Here is a 20,508-nt window from a genome sequence, read left to right on the forward strand (position 1 = left end):
AGCAGGATGGTGTAAAGGTTTCACGAATAGTTTTGGCCTACGGTTGAGACAAGAACAAAGATTTCCAGGAAATTGCCACAAGACCTTGCAGAAAAAATTACTGTATGTCATTCCAGTCATTTATTATAAACCAAAGAAAGACTTATAATTATGACCTGGCAGATATTGGGAATATGGATTAAACTGCCATGACTTTGATCTTCCAAGCAACAGAAATGTGGCAAGCTTAGGGGAAAAAAACATTTTTCTCAAAACCACAGGAAATGAAAAAATTTTTTTTACAGTTGTTCTATGTTTGTCTAATGGAACTAAGCTGTGTCCTGTCATTATTTTTAAAAGAAAGACCTTGCCTAAAAAGATCAATTTCCCACCAAGAATTGCTGTGCGTGCACATGTTAAAGGCTTGATGGATGAAGATGAAACAAAAAAATGGCTGGAAGAAATTTGGAACCCACGACTAGGAGCAGCTTTTTAAAAAAAGCCATCATTACTTGTTTGGGATATTCTCAGAGCCCACCTATCAGATGTCATAAAAAAATTGGCAAAATCTGGTAAAGTTACTTTAGCTGTTATTCCAGGTGGGCTTACATCTGTACTGCAGCCTCTGGATGAATCTTTGAATAAGTCTTTTAAAGACCATGTGCTAAGGATGTGGCATGAATGAATGTCATCTGGTCAAGCCCAACTAACAAAAGGAGGAAATCTCATAAAACCTGACATAGAGTTAATAGCAAAGTGGGTTCGAGATGCATGGGAAGACATTCCAGAAGACATGGTGTGATGTGCCTTCCAGAAATGTAGTATTAGTAATGCTATGGAGGGCAGTGAAGACTGCACTTTGTATGAAAATGACAGCAGTGATGGTGATAACGGCGATCTCAGTGAGGACAGTGTCTATAATGACCTCACACTAGCTGAAGCTCTGTGTTGGGATACGGATGATGATGAAGAATCCAGTTTTGAAGGATTTTAACTCTTTACATTTTAGCTTGGTTGCTGATTGAGCTTAGGGAATAGTACTCTTAAGGTATCATTGTTGATACCTTATTGTTTTGTTGAACCTATTTCAACTTACTGTGGTGGTTTACTAATGTTAAATGACTTGTTTGCTTTTATTTAAAATAAATATTTAAATACTTTACCCCACTGATGTCTCAATTTTTAGTAATTTTATTTTCATTTGTTTTGATGATTGAAACTCACCAATAGCTTCTGCATTTTCCACCCTAGGTTTATACTTGAGTCAATCAGTTTTTCTGGTTTCCCAGGTAATAACTATGTACCTCGGCATATACACGGGTTGGCTTATATTCAAGTATATACAGTAGGTGACATGGAGTAGGCGTGACATAACATAAGAATCACTGCCCATGGATTATACATAATATTGGCTAAATCAATGATAACATCAATAGAATTCCTTGGATATTAAATAAAGATGACTGAAGGAAGGATTAATGCATTTGAATTATGGTGCTTTCAATAATATTGAAAGTACCATGATCTGCTAAATGGACAAACTGCTTTGTCTTGCGAAAAGTACAGCCAGAGTGCTCCTTCAAGACAAGGATGGCAAAACTTCATTACATAATTTAGATATGTTGTCAGGAGAAACAAGTCATTGAGGACATTCACTACTATCTCACCATTAAAGTAGAGGGTCCATGAAAAAGAAGAAGGAAGGCCTTCTATGAAATGGACTGATACTGTGGCTGCAACAATAGGCCAAGCCTAGGAACCATTGTGAAGATGGCACAGGGCAGAGCAGTGTTTTGTTCTGTTGTGGTTGTAATAGATTCAAGCGGATTCAATGGCCTAACAACAACAGCAACAAGAGAATCACCTTATGCCTATGAGGATGATTTATTATGTTTTCCATTATAAACTTATAATGATATCTCAGGGTGAATGAGGGACATTTATAAATTGTAGATATATGATTGGATTTTGGGCACGTACTTGATCATAGCCCTAATCTGTGAACAGTTAATTCTTATGACAAGTACCTGATTAATAATGGCCTTTATGGAGAGATTACTGAATATATGGATGCTAGTGTAAAGTAAGAAGAAATAAGATGGTGCCTCGCTATCAGAAATAATAGCATTTAGGAACCTTAAAGACTTGTCTTAAAACAAGTAGCCATTTTAAGTGAGGCATCAACAAAACCACATGACATAGCAAACCAGCCAACGTGATCCAAGGTTTGTGAATTATTCAAATCAAATTTAGAAGGAGCAACATCAAAGCTCACATTCTGAATACCCAGTTTTCAGAGGGTCATTGGTAACAGTGGAAGCTCAAAATACATGTGCAGGTTCTCCATGAAGATTAAGACTCTGCTGAGGCTCCTCTGACCAATGTCCAGGGATATTCATAGGCTTCCTGGCAGACAGAGAACTTTGTGTAAGGTTCATTATGGCAGATGTAGTCAGATTAAAATGTACATCTTATCATTTGGTCTCTCTTTTGACTCATTATAACATTGTTTCAGTTTTTAATATTTTCTGTGTTTTTTGGATTTTCTTTTGGATTTTTAAAATTAGTTTTGGATTCTCTCTGTTCTATTTTATGATATTTCCCCTCATTTTTGCTTTGTATGATTTTCTGTGCATGAAATCCAGGATAAGTAAATCTATAGAAACCCAAAATGGATTAATAATTTCCTAAGGACATCAAAGGGGAGGATGGGGAAATGGGGAGCTAAAACAATAACTGTGAGCAAGAATAATATTTTCTGAAATTGATGATGATTGCACAATAATTCCTAATGTGATTAAATAGTATACTATGAGAATTATATGTCAATAAAGCTATTAAAAGGAAAACAACATCATAGTCTTCATCCGACATCCTTGGTTGAATCTGGTTTGAATTTCTGGTTTCTTAGTTGATATAATGCTGCAACTTTTAAAACTTATATTCAGCAAAATTTTAATTGCATGTGATATTAATTATATTATATAATTATTCCTTCTTTTAAGTCACCTTTTAAATGTGTGTGTGTATATGTGTATATATATATATATGTCAGATGACTAGGTAGTTGCCTTCCAAATGTCTTGGCATAGAAGACGGAATTGCACTTATTGTTGAAACATCTCTAATAGCATATCAGTGCTTTCTGAGGTCTTGCTTTCTCCATCATCTTCATCCTCACTTGGATGTCTTCTTTTAATGGCAGTGGTTTTGATCACATCCCCCTTCCTGAAACATTTAACACAGCCCTTTCTTGGTAAAGTGACTGATCGCATTCCTTTTGAAAACAGTAAGTAGTTTTTATCACCCATTTATGCAATCAGAAGTCGATCAAACATGCAATCAAGATTCATTGATAATTACTGTTGACCTCAACCTACTCCCTAGGCTGGGAAGTTCATCAGTCTGTTCTATCCCATGGCTTTTGGTTCTGCTGGGGCTCCTCTATATTATCCAGGATGTTCACTTATCGAAGATCTCAGGCCCATAGATCCACTCTACTGCTGGTTCTTGCTGATAGTGAGCTCCTTCATCTTGCAGCTCAGAGCACTCATTCTATAAATGGGAGGGCTGTATTCCAGGGAATCAATTTCACAGATACTCACAGTTAAGTACTATCTTTATCTTTTCCCTACCTTCTTACCAGATCCTTGCAGGAAAAAAAATTGTTTGGTTGGAGTTAAAGACTTTGACTGGAAGAGTCACATGCCCCTCTAAAATGATAAACATTTGCAAAACCAACAATCATGAGCTATCCTAGAAATACAAATCACAACAATAATGAGATGGAGCTTAACACTCACAAAGATAGCCCAACTCAAAAAAAGCTAGAAAGCAACAAATGTTGGAGGGGGGTGCACTGAGATAAGAACTCTCATACACTGCTCGTGGTCTCATAGATATGTACAGCCACTGTGGAAAACAAGTTGCTGATACCTAAACAGATGGAAATTGAACTACCACATGACCCAGGAATTTCACTACTGGGAATATATGTACACAGAAGAAATAAGAATCAGACCACGACCAGACAACTGTTCTGCAATATTTGTCACTGCACAGTTTACAAACCTCAAAATAGTAAACAGCCTAAATTTTCATCAGTAGACCAATGGATAAAAAAAACCCCAAAACACAAATTCTGGTGTACACGTGGTTACCCACCCCTAAAAATTTTTTTTCAAAGCTATGTATTTAAAATTATTTGAAAACAAACCTTATCACCTTGATAGTCTTTTCCATTATACTTAATTAATTAATCAAATTTGCAATTCCATTTTTGCAAACATTTTCCAAACTGATCTGTTTGGATGGCTGACGGCACCTCCCTTGTTTTTATCTTCACCCCTTCTATGTTGTCAAATTGCTGTCCTTTTTTTACCCCTCTTCTTTCATAGAATCAGAAAGATGTCACACAGAGCAAGGTCAGGTGATTAAGGTGTGTGGGGCAAGAGAAGCATGAATTATTTTTGCGAAAACCTGGCACACTGAGATGGCTGCTTGAGCAGGGATAGTGCTGTGGTGGCAAAACCAGTCCCCTGTCTGGCACAAAGCAGACATTTTTGGCCACATCCTCTTATGCAATCTTTTCAGAATGTCTAAGCAGAAAGCTTGATTAACTGTCTGATCTAGTGGAATGAACTCCACTCTCACTATCCCTCTCACATCAAGCAAACAAACAAAAAAAGTGCATTATCTTGATCTTTGGTTTTACTTGATGGATGTGTGTTTTAAGGCGAGGTGATGGTGGTATCTTCCCCTGGCTTGAATGATGTTTGTTTTTGAGTTCTTAAGGATAGCACCGTTTCTTGTAACCAGTAATGACCTTGGGAAAAAGTCTGGGACACTTTGGAGCTGTTCTTTCAAAGCATTACGTGTTTCCACTTGATGCTCTTTTTTCCTGGTGAGTCAGAACTGAGGCACAAATTTCACTGTGACCCTTCCCATTCCCAAATCTTCATTAAAATTTGCTAAACCGAGCTCCAACATAGTTCATACAACTTTCCCATCTCCTCAATGGTCTATCGTCGGTCTTTAGCACAAGTGCATGTATTTTGCTGACATTTCACCCATTCGGGTAGTTGACAGACATCCAGAAGGAGGTGTGTCATCAAAATATTTCACCTTTTTTGAAATGAGAAAACCACTCGTACACTTGAAATTTTCCCTTAGCGCTATCATTATACACTGTGTTCAACCACTCAACAGTCTCTGCAGCACTTTTCCCTAGCAGGAGACAAAATTTCACAGCCACACACTGTTCTCTTAAAATGGCCATCACAAAAAATGAGGTTTGAGTGAAACTGCTTTTATGAAAAAATTCACTGTGACCAGAGAGAACCTTTCCAGGCTATGCCACTGAGTGCACTAACTCAGGGCAAGTTGCTTGATGCAGGACTAGTGGGAAGACTGCATACTATGAAAGTTTTTCTCTGCCCAGTGGAATTCTGGTTTCTTTGGGCACACCCTCAATTACACACACAGACACACACACACACACACACACATATGTTTATATACACACAAACACACACACACAAATGCAACAAGGAAGCAGATGGACTTTGGTCCTCTACTTGAATCTTGCCTCAGTACAAGAATGGTTTGTTCTAATAATGTGGCACTGTATGATACTTACTCACCTTTGAGACATGATCACTGAAAACAAAATGTTTGCATAAGCAAAGGTGTTGAAGAAAGTTTATGGTGCATGGCTACTAAGCGCTATAGTATCTGGAATTTTAGAGGTTTATAATTAGACAAGCGACATCTAACAGGGCAGCAACAAAGCATGCATGGAAGAAGTATACCAGCTTGTGTCATTATGAGGTGTAAACAGGAAGAGGTATCAAAAGTTCAAAAAACATGCAACCAAACCATATGAAGGGGAGTGGATGTAGTGGACTTCCAAGGTCCACCAGAAAGACAATGGACGTTCCCTTTCAGATGGGCCACATAGAACGGATGATAAATACAGGGTGTTGTATGGCACTATTAATGGCCGAACTCTCCTCTAGTCCTTTAAGATTTCCTCTGTTTACTATTCAGGTCTTTATGAGCTATACTTCATTAATCATGTTTGATTTGTGTTTGTTCATTTGTATATTTAAGATTGCTCTTTACATGGTGGTCAAGATACATGACCCCTCAGAGATAGTGACAGGAGTAATGGTTCCCTGAGGGATGGGACATGTGTTGGGAGTATGTACGGGGGGGAAGGGAAGTTGATGGCATTGATGATTGTATAACCCCACACAGTGCGACTGAACAAAAGAATTGTATGTGAATGAGTATATTGGAATGAATAACATAGCTCAATAAAAATATAGAACAATAAAAAATTTTAATCTAAAATTAAAAAGAAATATTCATCAAAATATCTTCTTACCAACAAAATAAGTGATGATCTGATTGATAAAATACTAAATAATCACATCAGCTAAATCTGTAAAAAGAAACAAAGGAGAAGCTCAATGTCTTCATTCGGAAAAAGACTGGGCTCATTGCAGAACAATCCATCAATTTATCATATGCAAGCTCAAGTGAAGATTAAAAAAAAAAGTAAAATAAAACAAATAGGCAAAAACAGAGCCTTGAATTTAGAAACCATCTCAAATATAATTTTGAAACAAGTAATACCAGTGACTAGATATCAAAAGAGTTGTGGCATGCCATCAAGGATATCATGCATAAAGAAACACAAAGTTATTAAAAAGACAACAGAGAAGTGTCAAAATGGATCTTTGCAGAGAGTATTAAACTTGTTTTTGAACACAGAATTGCTAAATAGAAGAAATGATGGGGTAAGAGGTAAACAGAAGTTTAACAAAGGTTGCTTTGAGAAGACAAAGTATGATAATAAAAATAACAATTATATAGAAGCTGAAATAGACAAAGAAAAACTTTCCTTTATTACTACATACTTCCTTTGGAATTAACAGCATCTTAACCTGTAATAATATAAAGTTATTTTCATACAATCCAGCTCCTTGTGTTATCTTTGTTACCGTAGCCTTAAAAAACTAAAACAGTAGCCTGTTCAAATAAGAAGAGCTCCTGGATGAGGTAAAAGATTAATAAAATGGGCTCTAACGGAAATGTTTACAGTCCTAGTACACTTAATTATATCTGCAGATAAGATTCTGGCAATCTATTTCCAAAAAATCAGCCACTGAAAACCAAATAGAGCACAGTTCTAACTGAACACACATGGGATTGCCACATATTAAAATCAACTCCATGGTACTGGTTTTATACAAATAAACAATATTATTTTATATATAATTTCCAATAATTTACAGCTTAGGTGTTAATTAATAATCCATTCTTTTGTGCAAAGCAGTAAAAATTGTGTCACCTGCTGTCTTAAGTAAGGACATCTCTAAATTTAAAGCTGTGCTTAAGATGCACATTCTCTTAAAATAGAAAGTAGGAAGACCGTTAAAGAGAAACATCATTTCCCTTTACTCTAGAAGTTAACGGAGCACCAGGGCAGAAAAGCTGTTCTTAGAAACACATATTTTTCTAAAGAGTTAAATGTCTCTTAAGTCCCATTGTTCTAAACACATTTATTAAGACAACTTTTTTGTGTGTGCACATATAATATGTTTTGATTCTGGATCAACTTTGGGCAACTTCACAGCATATGTCATGGAAGTATAAGTCATTCTAGACTTTAATTGCATGCATTTTATGGCTGCTGCCAACATAAGGGTAAAGAGATTAATCACTTCTGCACTTACTGAACATAGCAGGGCCTTTTAAAGATTTCGATCTTGTTCATTTTTCTAAAAGGTTCATTTGAATGCACAGAAGTACATTTTGATCGACGACCTTTCCTACTATTTCAATTGTGAAACTAAAAACCAAGACATTTATTATAAAGGAAAAAAATCCACATAGAATATAGTGTACCTGGGAGTAGTTATACTGAATAAAACTAGCAGTTGTGGCTGAAAGGCCTTTTCATTGTTTTAATTAGAATGGTGAAGAAATATTCCATATGAAGTCATTTACAGATTTATTTCTCAAAAATTGACAGTTGTATAGATTAAAAAAATAAAAAGGTTGATGACACAAAATAGTTCTTTGTACTTTAATATCCCTTGGTGAAAGATGCAAGAAAGTGCTCTATTAAAATTTTATCTAACAGCAAACAGTACGTGTTTTTGTTGCTGTTGTCATTTTGTTTATTCTGTATTCCCTTCAAGAAAATATACCGTTTTTCAAATGAGAACCTGATACCAGGGGCTTAGGTGGAGAGCAAATATTTTGAGAATGATGAGGGCAATGAATGTACAGATGTGATTTACACAAATGATGTATGTATGGATTGTAATAAGAGTTGTATGAGCCCCTAATAAAACAATTAATTTTTTTAAATATCATATATTTCACCTGTATTTACAAATCATCTCAGAGATATTTTCTGACACATTGCATAATACAGAAAAGACCAGGGAAATTGTGGGGATACTTGAAGCATGTTAGACCTAAAAACCCAAAATCTCATGAAAAAGGCAATCAAGAAAGAAAAGGCAAAAACAATGTCTTAGTAGAAATTTGAAATTGCTCTTAAACATATAATAGCTCAAGTGAATGGAAGAAATTATGACGTAAGGGTTAAACAGAAGACAGAGGGTGTATTTTGATTAAAGCAAAGAGAACTTGAATCTCTTTCTCAAGAAAATCAAAGACTGCAGCCTTCAGTGTGGATTTAAATTCAATGTAAAGATAACAAAAATGCCCACCAGTAGAAAAGGAGAAAATATTCAGATAAACACGGAAAAGATTGACGTTGTCAAAGATTTCATTTTACTTGGATCCACAGTCAACGTTCATGGAGACAGTGATCACATTGTGCACTGATCGGGCAGATCAGCAGCATAGACATCTCCAAATGTTGAAAAGCAACGCTTTCACTTTGAAGTTGAGACTTTGTCGGTGTTTTGAAGTTAAACAGTGGATGAATATCAGGTGTGCCTCACCCAAGCCACGATCTTGCTTCATCGACCTGCGGACGTTGGACAGTGAGCAAGGAAGAGGCCAGGAGAATTGCATCCATATTTGAATTATCATGTTGGTGAAGGGTATGGAAAGTACTGTGGGCTTCAGGAAAAAACCAGCAAATGTATAGCCAGAATTCTCCTTAGAAATGAGGATGATGAGACTTTGCCTCACAAGTTTTGAACAGCAGAGACGGATCCTTATAAAGACATCGTGCAGGAATTTCTGGGATTGTGGTCACCAAGTAAAAAGGTCAGGAAGATCTCCTCAACAAATACCAGAGAATCTCAACAAAAGGGAAACTTTATGCTCCCTGGACGCCAGAGCAACAACTTCAAAGTTAAGCAACCCAGTTTCTTAGTTTGGGGTTTATGAGGATATTGTGAACAAGGGAAGAAAGCAGTGCAATCATCAGTATGGAGATCTTCATGCCTGCTGCGTGTTACTGACCCACTTCACCACTGTGCATCATAACAAGTCACTTCCGTGCATTCCCTGCACACCTGCCCAAACACACTTGCCAACACCAATGGATCCCAGCACCTTCTCACCACCAAAGCAACAGAGTTTGGCCCCCACACCAATGTATGACCCCTTTTTTTCCTTCTCTTCTCTGCCTCTTTATGCTATTTCTTTATTTTTCTTCTCCTTTCTCATTCCTTATTACCTTTTGTTTTTTTATCTTTTGTTCCTTATTTTTACTTAAACTTTTATCCTGTTTTCCAGAAAGTCAGTTCTCAACTATTCCCACCTCCCCAGGACTCCAGAATGTAATTTGTATATAATATATATATATAATGCCTTATATAATATATAATGCCTTATTATATCATGTTGTCATCAATGTTAGGGATAACTAAGTCACTTCCGACTCATGGTGAGCTAACATAAAACAGAACAAAATGGTCCCCCCTTCTCCATCCTCTCCATTGTTATTATGTTCAGTCCATTGATGCAGCCACAGTGTCAACTCATATTATCAAGAATTCCCTTTTTCACTGCCCCTCTTCTTCACCATTAGGTTTTCAGTGGGTAATTCTTCTGTAGAGCACAGCTGTTCCTATTCTTCATAAGACCACAGAAGAACTGATGAACTTGAGTTATGGTGTTGGCAAGGTAGGAAAGAACCTCAACTGCCAAAAGAACAAACACTTTCCTCTTAGAAGAGCTGCAGCCACGTGATCCTTAGAAAGAAAGGTGGCAAGACTTGCCTCATGTACTTTGTACATGTATCTGCAGAGATCAGTTCCAGGAAAAGGACACTATGCTTGGTAAAGTAGAGGGGCAGCAGAAAAGAGGAAGGTTTGTGACAAGATGAATTGACACAGTGACTGCAACAATGTGCTCAAACCTAAGAATAATTGTGAAGATGCTACAAGACTGGGCAGTGTTTGGTGTTTTTTTCACATTGGATCTCTATGAGTTAGAACCAATTTGACTGCTCCGGAAAAAAAATTACCCTACCAAGCATGATGTTGAAACATGTGAAGAAATAGGCTCAATCATTAGCCACTTCCTGGCAGTATTTTCCATGATTTAGTGTGTTTATCAGTCTAGCATCAGAATAGAGTGGAAAAGCAGAGGATGCCTCTAGAGATGCAAATAGGAGATATTTAGCACATTGTCTTCTACTGGTTGCTGTAGCACAAATAAAAAAGTCAATGGTCTCTTTCTGTTTTATTTGTAATATAGCAACCAGTAAAACACTTAATGTGCTAACACAAATTGTGAGTGTGGTCCAGCACCAGGCAATTTTCATTTTGTTTTAAATTGATTCACTTTGAGTTTGAAATGACTCAGTGCTGTCTAACAACAACATCTATCTTTCCTCCGAGTGTAAGTCAAGGGCTGGAAGACACAGCTGTATCCTTGCTTTACAACACTGTAAAGATGTCCTGTGCAGCTGACTTATGGAATGCAACACATTTGATCTCTTGACTGCTGCTTCCATAAGCATTGATTGTGATCAAGCAAGATAGGGCATTACCATTAATATTTTCACTTTTTATCTATTGATCCAGTTGTGAGGATGTTTGTTTTCTTTTCAATGAGTTGTAATCCATATTGAAGGCTGAAATCCATTCATCTTCATCAACAAGTGCTTCAAGTCCTCTGCACTTTGAACAAGCAAGATTGTATCATCCACACGTGCAGGGTCGTTAGTAAGCCTTCTTTCAATCCTGATGCCACATTCTTCTGCATATAATCCAGTTTTTCTGATTGCTTTCTCAGCATACAGATTGTCTCGGTATGGTGAGAGGCTGCAGCTTTATGGAGATGATCTAATTTTAAGCCATGCAGTATTTCCTTGTTCTGTTCACACAGCTGCCTCTGGCTCCATGTACAATGAAGTGTTCTGGAGTTCCCATTCTTCTCAAGGCTATCCATACTTTGTTATGATCCCCAGATTCAAATGCTTTTACTTCATCAATGAAACATAAATTAACACCTCTCTAGTGCTATCTGCTCCACCAAGGTCCTCTCAGCATCAGCAATGTTATCCATTGTCCCAAGTCCTCTTCTCAATCCAACCTGAATTTCTGACAGTCTTATGTTAATATACTGCTGCAACCTTTGAGCTTCAGCAAAAATGTACTTGCATGAAATACTGATCTATTTGCTACAATTATCTTCTTCTATTGGGTCACCTTTCTTTGGAATAGGTACAAATATGGATCTCTTCAAGTAAGTTGTCTTTCAAATTTTTTGGCATAGGTAAGTGCTTCCAGTGCCTCATGAGCTTGTTGAAATATTTCAATTTGTATCCTATCAATTCATGAAGACTTATTTTTAGCAAATATCTTAGATGCAGGCTAGATTTCTTCCTTCATGACCATTGCTTCTTGATTATATGCTGCTTCTTATCATGGTTGAAAACGGATTAGTTCTTTTGGGTATAGTGATTCTGTATTCTTTCCATCTTCTTTTGATGTTTTGATATTTTGACCATGGAATTTCAATATAGTAACTTGAGGCTTATAATTTTTCATTTCTTTTAAGATATAGAGAGTGTGTCCTTCATTTTGATTTTCTAACTCCAGGTCTTTGTACATTTCATTATAATATTTCACATTGCCTTCTTGAACTGTCCTTTGGCATTTTCTGTTCAGCTTTTTGACTTCATGCTTTCTTCCTTTGACTTAGCTATTTTATAATTAAAAAGAGTTTCAGAGTATTTTCTGATATCCACTTTGATCTTGTATTTTTTTCTTTCTTTTAAATCACCTTTGCCTTCTTGATATCAGTAGGCCTTGATGTCATCTGAGAGCTCCTCGAGTCTTCTGGACTCAGTATTCAATGTGTGAAATCTGTTCTTGAGCAGTTCTCAGTGTTCAGGTGGTATATATTTAAGTTTGTATTTTGGCACCTGTGGACTTATCTTTATTCTCTTCCACCTCAGCTACACATGCAGATGAGCGATTGGTGTTGAATTCCATTTTGGCCCTAATTTTACCTGCTGATACCGGGCTTTTATATTTTCTGTTCACATTGATGTAGTCAATTTGATTTGTGTGTATTCCTGCAGGTAAAATCTATTTGTAGAGTTATTGTTTGGGTAGTTGAAATTTGCTATGAAAAAGCCATGTATCTTGCAAAGTTCTATCATGTGACTTCCAGCCTAGTTACTATCACCAGGCCATGTTTTCCAATGACTCTTTCTTCCTCTTTATTTACAACTTTTGCATTCCAATTACTAATCCTTGATTTCATGTTTTATCCATTTCAGACTGAAGGCATTGGTAAAATTCCTCAATGTCTTCATCACGAGCTTTAGCCATTGATGAATAAATTTGAGTAATACTTTTATCAACTGAATTTCCTTGTTCATAGATAGATTTTAGCCTATCACAGACAATATTGTACTTCAAGATAGATCTCGAAAAGACCTTTTTTGATGATGAATGTGATGTCATTCCTCTTTAATATTTCATTAAAACCTGATGGTCACCTGAAATTCTATGAGTATATTCAATGTAGTCACATGATGAGGCCTTTATTTTGCATATTAGAGTAAAGCACAAACCATTAACACCAACAAAATAATTACGCATTTAATACAAGGTAATAATGTCTTTAAAAATCATCCATGTTGTAGCATGTATCATGACTTCTTTTCTCTCAATGTTGTGTAGTATGCCATTGTATTTATGTAGTACATTTCATTTATCCATTCATCTGTTGATAGGCATTTAGATTTTTCCTCTTTGATGATCATGAATAATGATGCAATAAATGTTATGTACAAATTAATTTTTAGGAAAAATTTGTATATTTGCAACAATGAAAGAACATGACATAAGGGTGCATTCCTGAGTCTACGAATGTAAAACTAATAACTTTATTATGTTTTATCCCATTAGTTGGGGCTTTAAGGTCGTGATTTAAAGGAACATCCAGTTAATTGGCCTAATACTGTGTTCATTACTTCTGTTTTATGTCCTAGATTCTTGTATACTGCCTGAGATATTAAATACTTGCAAATTTCAATTGTCATTTCAATACTTGGTTTCTATTGACCTCAAGCAACAGAAGGAGATGATTCAAGAACCGAAGGAATAATAAGTATGGGTGACCAATATTTTGGTCTACTGCCATAAGAGTGTAACTCTACTGCCATAAGAGTGTAATATTTGAATGACACCCAATGTCTTAAGTGTCATTACTTAAGACATTGATAAAAGATTATATAATTGAATCCTGATCCACAAGGAGAAAATGCAGGACAGAATTTGTTATCCAAGATTTCAGATCTTCTGAAGCCATGGAGACAGAATCAATTCCTGAAACTATTGTCCTGAAAACAATCTTTAAATCTTACACTAAAAATATCCACTAAGACCTTCTTAACCACAAGCTTATATTTTACCATAACCTATAAACAATTGCTGTCTTGACCATGTTTCTTTCAAACTCTATTTGCACAGAAACAGTGGCAATTACGATAACAACTCGAAAGCTTACACAGGCCCCTGAGAGGACAGGATGTTTATTTTAATGAGGAGGGATAATTCCAATATTATCCACTTCTCTTGAATTATCCAGAAATTGCTGAACATAGGATGTTGGACATAGGATATTCATTTTTCAAAAAACAAAGAAATGCAACAAACTATTATTAAGGAAGGGAAGCTCTTAATTTTCTGTTTTTTTTCTGATTAACAAGTGAGAGATTTTGGTAAATTATTATTATGAAAAAGTTATGTTCTTAGTAATATTGTTTGCCTTATATGACCACACCTTTGTATGGATAATATGCTGACCTTTCCCCCTTTATATTTAAGCCAAGATATTTTTTTGTATTTGAGCTCCTTGTTTCAATGTATTAATAAATCAATGTTATCTTCCTACATGATCTTTATTGACATTGTTTATCAAGAGGCTTTACAACTACTGTCAACTGTCAAAAAATTCCCATAAAATAATGATGCTTACTTTATATTTAAGAGTCTCTGTGTGATGTGATGGTTAAGCATTGGTGTACTAATGGAAATGCTGGCAATTCAAACCCAGACAGATGCAGCTTGAAAGAGAGGCTGAAATCTGCTTTCAAAGGTCACAGTCTTGAAACACCCTGTGTTCAATTATACTCTACATAAATGGGGCTGCCTCCAACCAAAATTGACTTGACAAATAACAGCACCAACTTTATATACAGTAATGCTTTTTATACATAATCTTAGGAAAGGCTCATATCTATTCTGAGGTTCACAAATTTGTGTCTCTTGAAATGCAAAATTTCTACTGGAATATTATTTTAATCCCTTATGATCTGCTCCTTTTTTCTGTTGTATTAAGGAATCTAGTGAAAAAGGTTTCCTTGTTAGAATAAAAATGCTATATTCCATGTGGTTGAGAAGTCTCCTTAAGTATAAGAAACTAATAGAATATGTGAATCCTCATTTACTTTGTGTTTCTATACTTACACATGTGCAGACACAAAGAATAGGCTTATCTTTCAACAGCATTTATCTTCTCTTCATGTGATGAATTCAATTTTATTTATTTATTATATTAAAAGATCATTGTATTGGGGACTCTTCAGCTCTTATAACAATACATCAATTGTATCAAGCATATCTGTACATATGTTGCCATCATTATTTTCTAAACATTTATTTTCTATTGAGCTCCTCCTTTTTCTTCCTCCCCCTTACCACTATCGTGACCCCTTGATAAATTATAAATTATTATTTTCATATCTTACACCGACTGCCATCTCTCTTCCCCCATGGTTTCTGTTGTTTGTCCCCCTGGGCAGGTAGGTAGTGGTGGTGGTGATGTGTCTATCACTGTGATCAATCTCCCCTTCCTCTGCTAGCCTCCCCACCTTCCCTGGTATTGCTACTCCCATTCTTGTTCCTGGATTACTTGTGTCTTGAGCTCTTATCTGATAAGACCAATATCGCAGTAAAAGGCAGTACTGGAGTCTTAATAGTTGGGAGGAGGAAACCACAAAGAACCTGAGGAATAGTGTGTGTTTCATCAGTGCTTTACTACACCCTGGCTCACTTGTCCCTTCCTGGTGACCCTTCTGTGAGGGGATGTACCATTTACAGATGGGTTTTGGGTCTCTGCTTCAATCCCCCTTCATTCTGAACAATATTCTGTTGTTTTTCTTCTTCTTCTTTGTTTGTTTGCTTATTTGTTTTGGGTTTCTGATGCCTGACACCTGACCCCATCAACATCTCATGAACGTTCAGGGTAGTGTTCTTTTTGCACGTGGGCTTGTTGCTTCTCTGCTAGATTGGTGCTTATTTAACTTCAAGACCACAGATGCTATATATTTTGATAGCCGGGCACCATCAGCTTTCTTCCCCACATCTGCTTTGCATGCATCTAGTCTTCAGTGATTGTGCCTGGAGGGTGATCATCACAGGATGCCAGGTTGTTAGAACAAAGTGTTCTTGCATTGAGGGAGGGCAGGAGCAGAGGTCCATCCATTACCTCAGTGTATTGACGTTTAAAAAAGCTGTGGATACTGCCCAGTTTTTATCACATTGCTGTAAGTATCCAACTTACCAAAGCCACAGACTGTTGGATGTGTACAATTAAGAACTCATGTCATGGACATTTTTAGGTGTTTTTCCCATGATCTTTTCTTCAGAAAACAATTGCAGCATGTTTTTTGGAAATTTAGATCTCACTCTGATTTTAGCTTATCTTTGGTTAACATAACAGCATAGTTTAGCATGTTGTTGCTGTTCTTACGTGCGATTGAGTGGGATTGCACCCATACTGACCCCACGCAAAGCAAAGGAAACACTACAGGGTTCTGTTTAATTCTCACAATTTTACCTATGCTTAAACTATTGATCAGCTACTGTGTCAATTCCTCTCATTGAGGTTCTTTCTCTTTTTTGCTGCCCTTCTATGTTACCCAAAGCTATGTCCTCCTCCAGGTATGTGTCTCTCCTAAGAATGTATAGGAAGTATGCAAGAGAAAGTCTTACCATCCTTGCCTTTAAGGATCACGCTGGCCTTACTTCTTCCAATAGAAATTCATTTGGCCTCTCACCAGTGCATGGCACTGTCAATATTCTTCTCCACCACACAATTCAAACACATTGATTCTTCTATAGTCTTCTTGTTGTTTCAAGTTTAAATTTTTAAACAGTTTTATTGGCAGATTATCCACATATCATATAATTCAATTGTCCATTCATATCAAGAATATCTATACAATCTTTACCACAGTCAATTTTAGAACATTTTCTTTCTTCCTTCCCCCTATGATTAAATCGCCTGTAAAATGAGTTGTGCAATCACAATCAGTTCTAGTGCTCACTCCCCAAATCCCCTCACTCTCCTCATTCCCCCTTCCATCCTAACATCCCCCCGCCCCCCTAAATCCCTTGCATCAGCTTTCATCTGTATGCATCCATTCCTTCTGTGGTTCACAAACTGGTACACCCAAGAAAAACAAAAGAGAACAAAATGAAATAAAACCACAAAACACTTTTCATAAGCCTAGCTCACATGCATCAATATACCTACAAAGCTAAAACTCAAAGCAAATATACTTTTTGAACTTTCTTTTTTTTTAACATTTTATTAGGGGCTCATACAACTCTTATCACAATCCATACATATACATACATCAATTGTATAAAGCACATCCGTACATTTTTTGCCCTAATCATTTTCTTTTTTTTTAAATCTTTTTATTGGGGCTCATAAGGCTCTTATCACAATCTGTGCATACATCAAATGAGCAAAGCACCCTTATACATTCGTTGCACTCGTCACTCTCATAATTCAACTTCCTCTTGGGTTCCTGGAATCAGCTAGGTTTCCCTTTTTTTTTCCCCATCCACCTCCCTCCCCGATCCCACCCCTGGTCCCTTGATAGTTTATAAATAATTATTATATCTTATCTTACACTCCCCGGCGTCTCCCCTCACCCGCCTCCCCCTTGACAATCTCCCAGAGAGGAGGTTGCACATAGATCTCCGAGATCGATTCTCCCTTTCTACATGCCCTTCCCTCCTGGTGTCGCCTCTCCCACCGCTGGTGTTGAAGGGTTCATCTGTCCTAGATTCCCTGTGCCTCCAGATCCCCACTGCACCGCTGTACATCCTCTGGTACAACCAGGTACGCAAGGCAAGGTAGGATTGGGGTCAAGATAATTGGGAGGGGAGGAAGCGTTCAGGAACTAGAGGAAGGTTTTGAGTTTCATTGTTGTTACACTGAACCCTGTGTGGCCCATCTCCTCCTCCCTACCCCTCTGGAAGGGGTGTTCAGCTCTCTACAGGTGGGCATTGGGTCCCCATCATGCACTCCCCCTCTTTCACGGTGATGTGATTCTCACCACCACCCCATCTTTGATGTTGGAGACCTGGTCTCCTCTGTCCTTCATGGTCACCTATGTTGGTGTGCTGCTTCCGTGTGGGCTCGGTTGCTTCTGGGCTAGATGGCCGCTTGTTTGCTTTCAAGCCTTTAAGTCCCCAGACGCTATATCTCTCAGTAGCCGGGCACCATCCGCCTTCTTCACCACACTTGCTTATGCACACTTTCGTCTTCAGCCATTATGTGAGAAAGGTGATCACACAATGATTGTTTTTGTTCCTTTGTATCTGCTACATGGTCCATTCAACACCTTGTGTTCGCTTAGGCCGTGTGCTTCTTCTCTGTGGGCTTTGTTGCTTCTGAGCTAGATGGCCGCTTATTTGCCTTCAAGCCTTTAAGACCCCAGACGCTATATCTTTTTTTGATAGTCGGACACCATCAGCTTTCTTCACCACATTTGCTTACACACACGGCTGTCTTCAGTGATCATGTCGGGAAGATGGGTATCCTGCAATGGCTGCTTAGCAGGGCGAGGTGCTATTGTATTGGGGGATTATGCATGAGGAGGCCCAATGTCCATCTGCTACCCTACTACTGAACCTATAAATATATGTATATAAATCTATTGCCCCCATAAACATAAATATATTTACATATGTACATGTCTGTATTTAGGCTTCTCTGTGTGCACTTTGCCTCCTACTCCTTTCCTCTATTTCCTTTCGCTTTCCTCCTGACCCATTACCATGTTTGGCCTACATTCTGTATTCAGTAGTTCCTCTCAGTTACCTTGCTCTTGGTCACTCCCTTCCAGTCCTCCCCTCCCCTCCCTCCTCTGGTTTTGAACCATTCGCTGTTCCCTTGTTTCTGTGTTGGGCGACACCTCCTCCCTTCCCCTACCTCCCACGCTCTCATGTCCCTCCAGGACCGTTGGTCCTGTTGTTTTCTTCTCTCATTATTTGTCCAGCCTATCTTGTCTAGGTGGACCTGCTGACATAGTAATATGTGCATACAAATCGATATGACTTTGACTGTACCCAAGTGGCCCATAAGAACATGGCTTTGACAGAAGCAACATCGACACGCTGATAAGCAGAAAAGCCACTAACATACAAAATTTACAAGGTAAAAAACAAAACAAATTTAAAAAGACTAAGCAAAAAGATATGAAATATTGAAAGAAAAATTGCTAGTAGTTCAAGGTCCTTTCGTTGGCCTGTAGACCATCCTTTATACTCCCTCGGGCTCCCTTTGCTCTGCTTCCTCCGCAGCTCCATTGCACGCCCCCAGTGTTTGCCTCAGTGTGGCGGGGTCAGCTCAGTCGCCCATCCCCCATTGTGTCTCAGGTGCTGTCCCATGTAGGGCCATGTGTTGGTGCAGGATGTCGTATCTCGTAGTGTGGTCAGCTGAATGGTCCTCTCTGTATGACGGGCCCTTCTAGCTGGTCTATCGACTTTGGGCTTGGTGGACCCAGGTGTACTCCACTACGTCCTTTCTCCTTTGGTTTCAGCTTCCTTCTGGATGTGGTGTGGTGGGTCAGTTCCTTTCCCACTCCAGACGATCTATTTTTGTTTTCTGTGGTATTCCCATTCGAGTGTGGGGGTCAGCCTAATTCTGGTTTGGGCCGGCTTGTCGTCCAGCCTCTTTGTGTAGACCTCTGTACTTTGCGTTGCCCTCCTTGTTTGGTGTGTCGTGTTGGGGTCCGTATGCATGTTCCAGATCTGTGGGGACACAACCGATACTCTCCCCCGGGTGGGTTAGTACCCTGCTCCCCCCACCCCCATACCATCCATTCAGATTCTTCCCCTCCCGGTTCTCCCTCTCTCCACCCCACTACTCATTCTTTATGCTGGGCTCTCATGTACCTCCCTAGGTGTGGCCTGTCCTCCCTCCAACTACCTATGCTTCCTCCCGTTTATTGTGGGATGGATGTTTATTTTTCTATTTCTGTCATGCTGATTGTACTTACCTCAGTGGACTCATGTTGTACCTGTCCCTTTGGGTCTGGCTTACCTCGCTTAACATAATTCCTTCCAGCTCTTCCCATGAAATAACGTGTTTCATGTGCTCATTGGTGCTTTTCAGTGCTGCATAATACTCAATTGTGTGTATGTGCCAAAGTTTGCTAATCCACTCGTCTATCGATGGAAACTTAGGCTGTTTCCAAGTCTTTGCTATTGTGAATTGTGCCGCAATAAACATTGGAGCGCATATGACTAGTCGTGTTTTATTTGCTGCTTCAACCGGGTATATGCCCAGTAGAGGGATGGCTGGGTCGTAAGGTAGATCAATTTCCATTTTCTTTAGGTATCGCCAGATTGCTTTCCACAGTGTCTGTACAAATCTGCATGACCACCAGCAGTGGAGGAGGGTTCCTACTTCACCACAGCCCCTCCAACACTTGTTGCTCTCTGATTTACTGATCTGGGCTAGCCTCAAGGGTGTTAGGTGGTATCTCATGGTTGTTTTGATTTGCATTTCTCTTATGGCAAGGGACTTCGAGCACTTTCTCATATATTTATTGGCCATATTGATCTCCTCTCTAGTGAAAGTTCTTCTCATTTCTTTTGCCCACTTCCTTAGGGGATTAATTGTTTTCCTCTTTTTTCAGGTCACGATGGTGTTGTAGATTTAATAATGAGCCCTTTGTCTGACGTGTCATTACTAAAAATCTTCTCCCAGTCTGTGGGTTGCCTTGTCACCCTCTTGGCAAAGTCTTTCGAGGTGCACAGGTGT

The sequence above is a fragment of the Tenrec ecaudatus genome, chromosome 2, assembly GCF_050624435.1.
Source record: "Tenrec ecaudatus isolate mTenEca1 chromosome 2, mTenEca1.hap1, whole genome shotgun sequence".
NCBI lineage: Eukaryota > Metazoa > Chordata > Mammalia > Afrosoricida > Tenrecidae > Tenrec > Tenrec ecaudatus.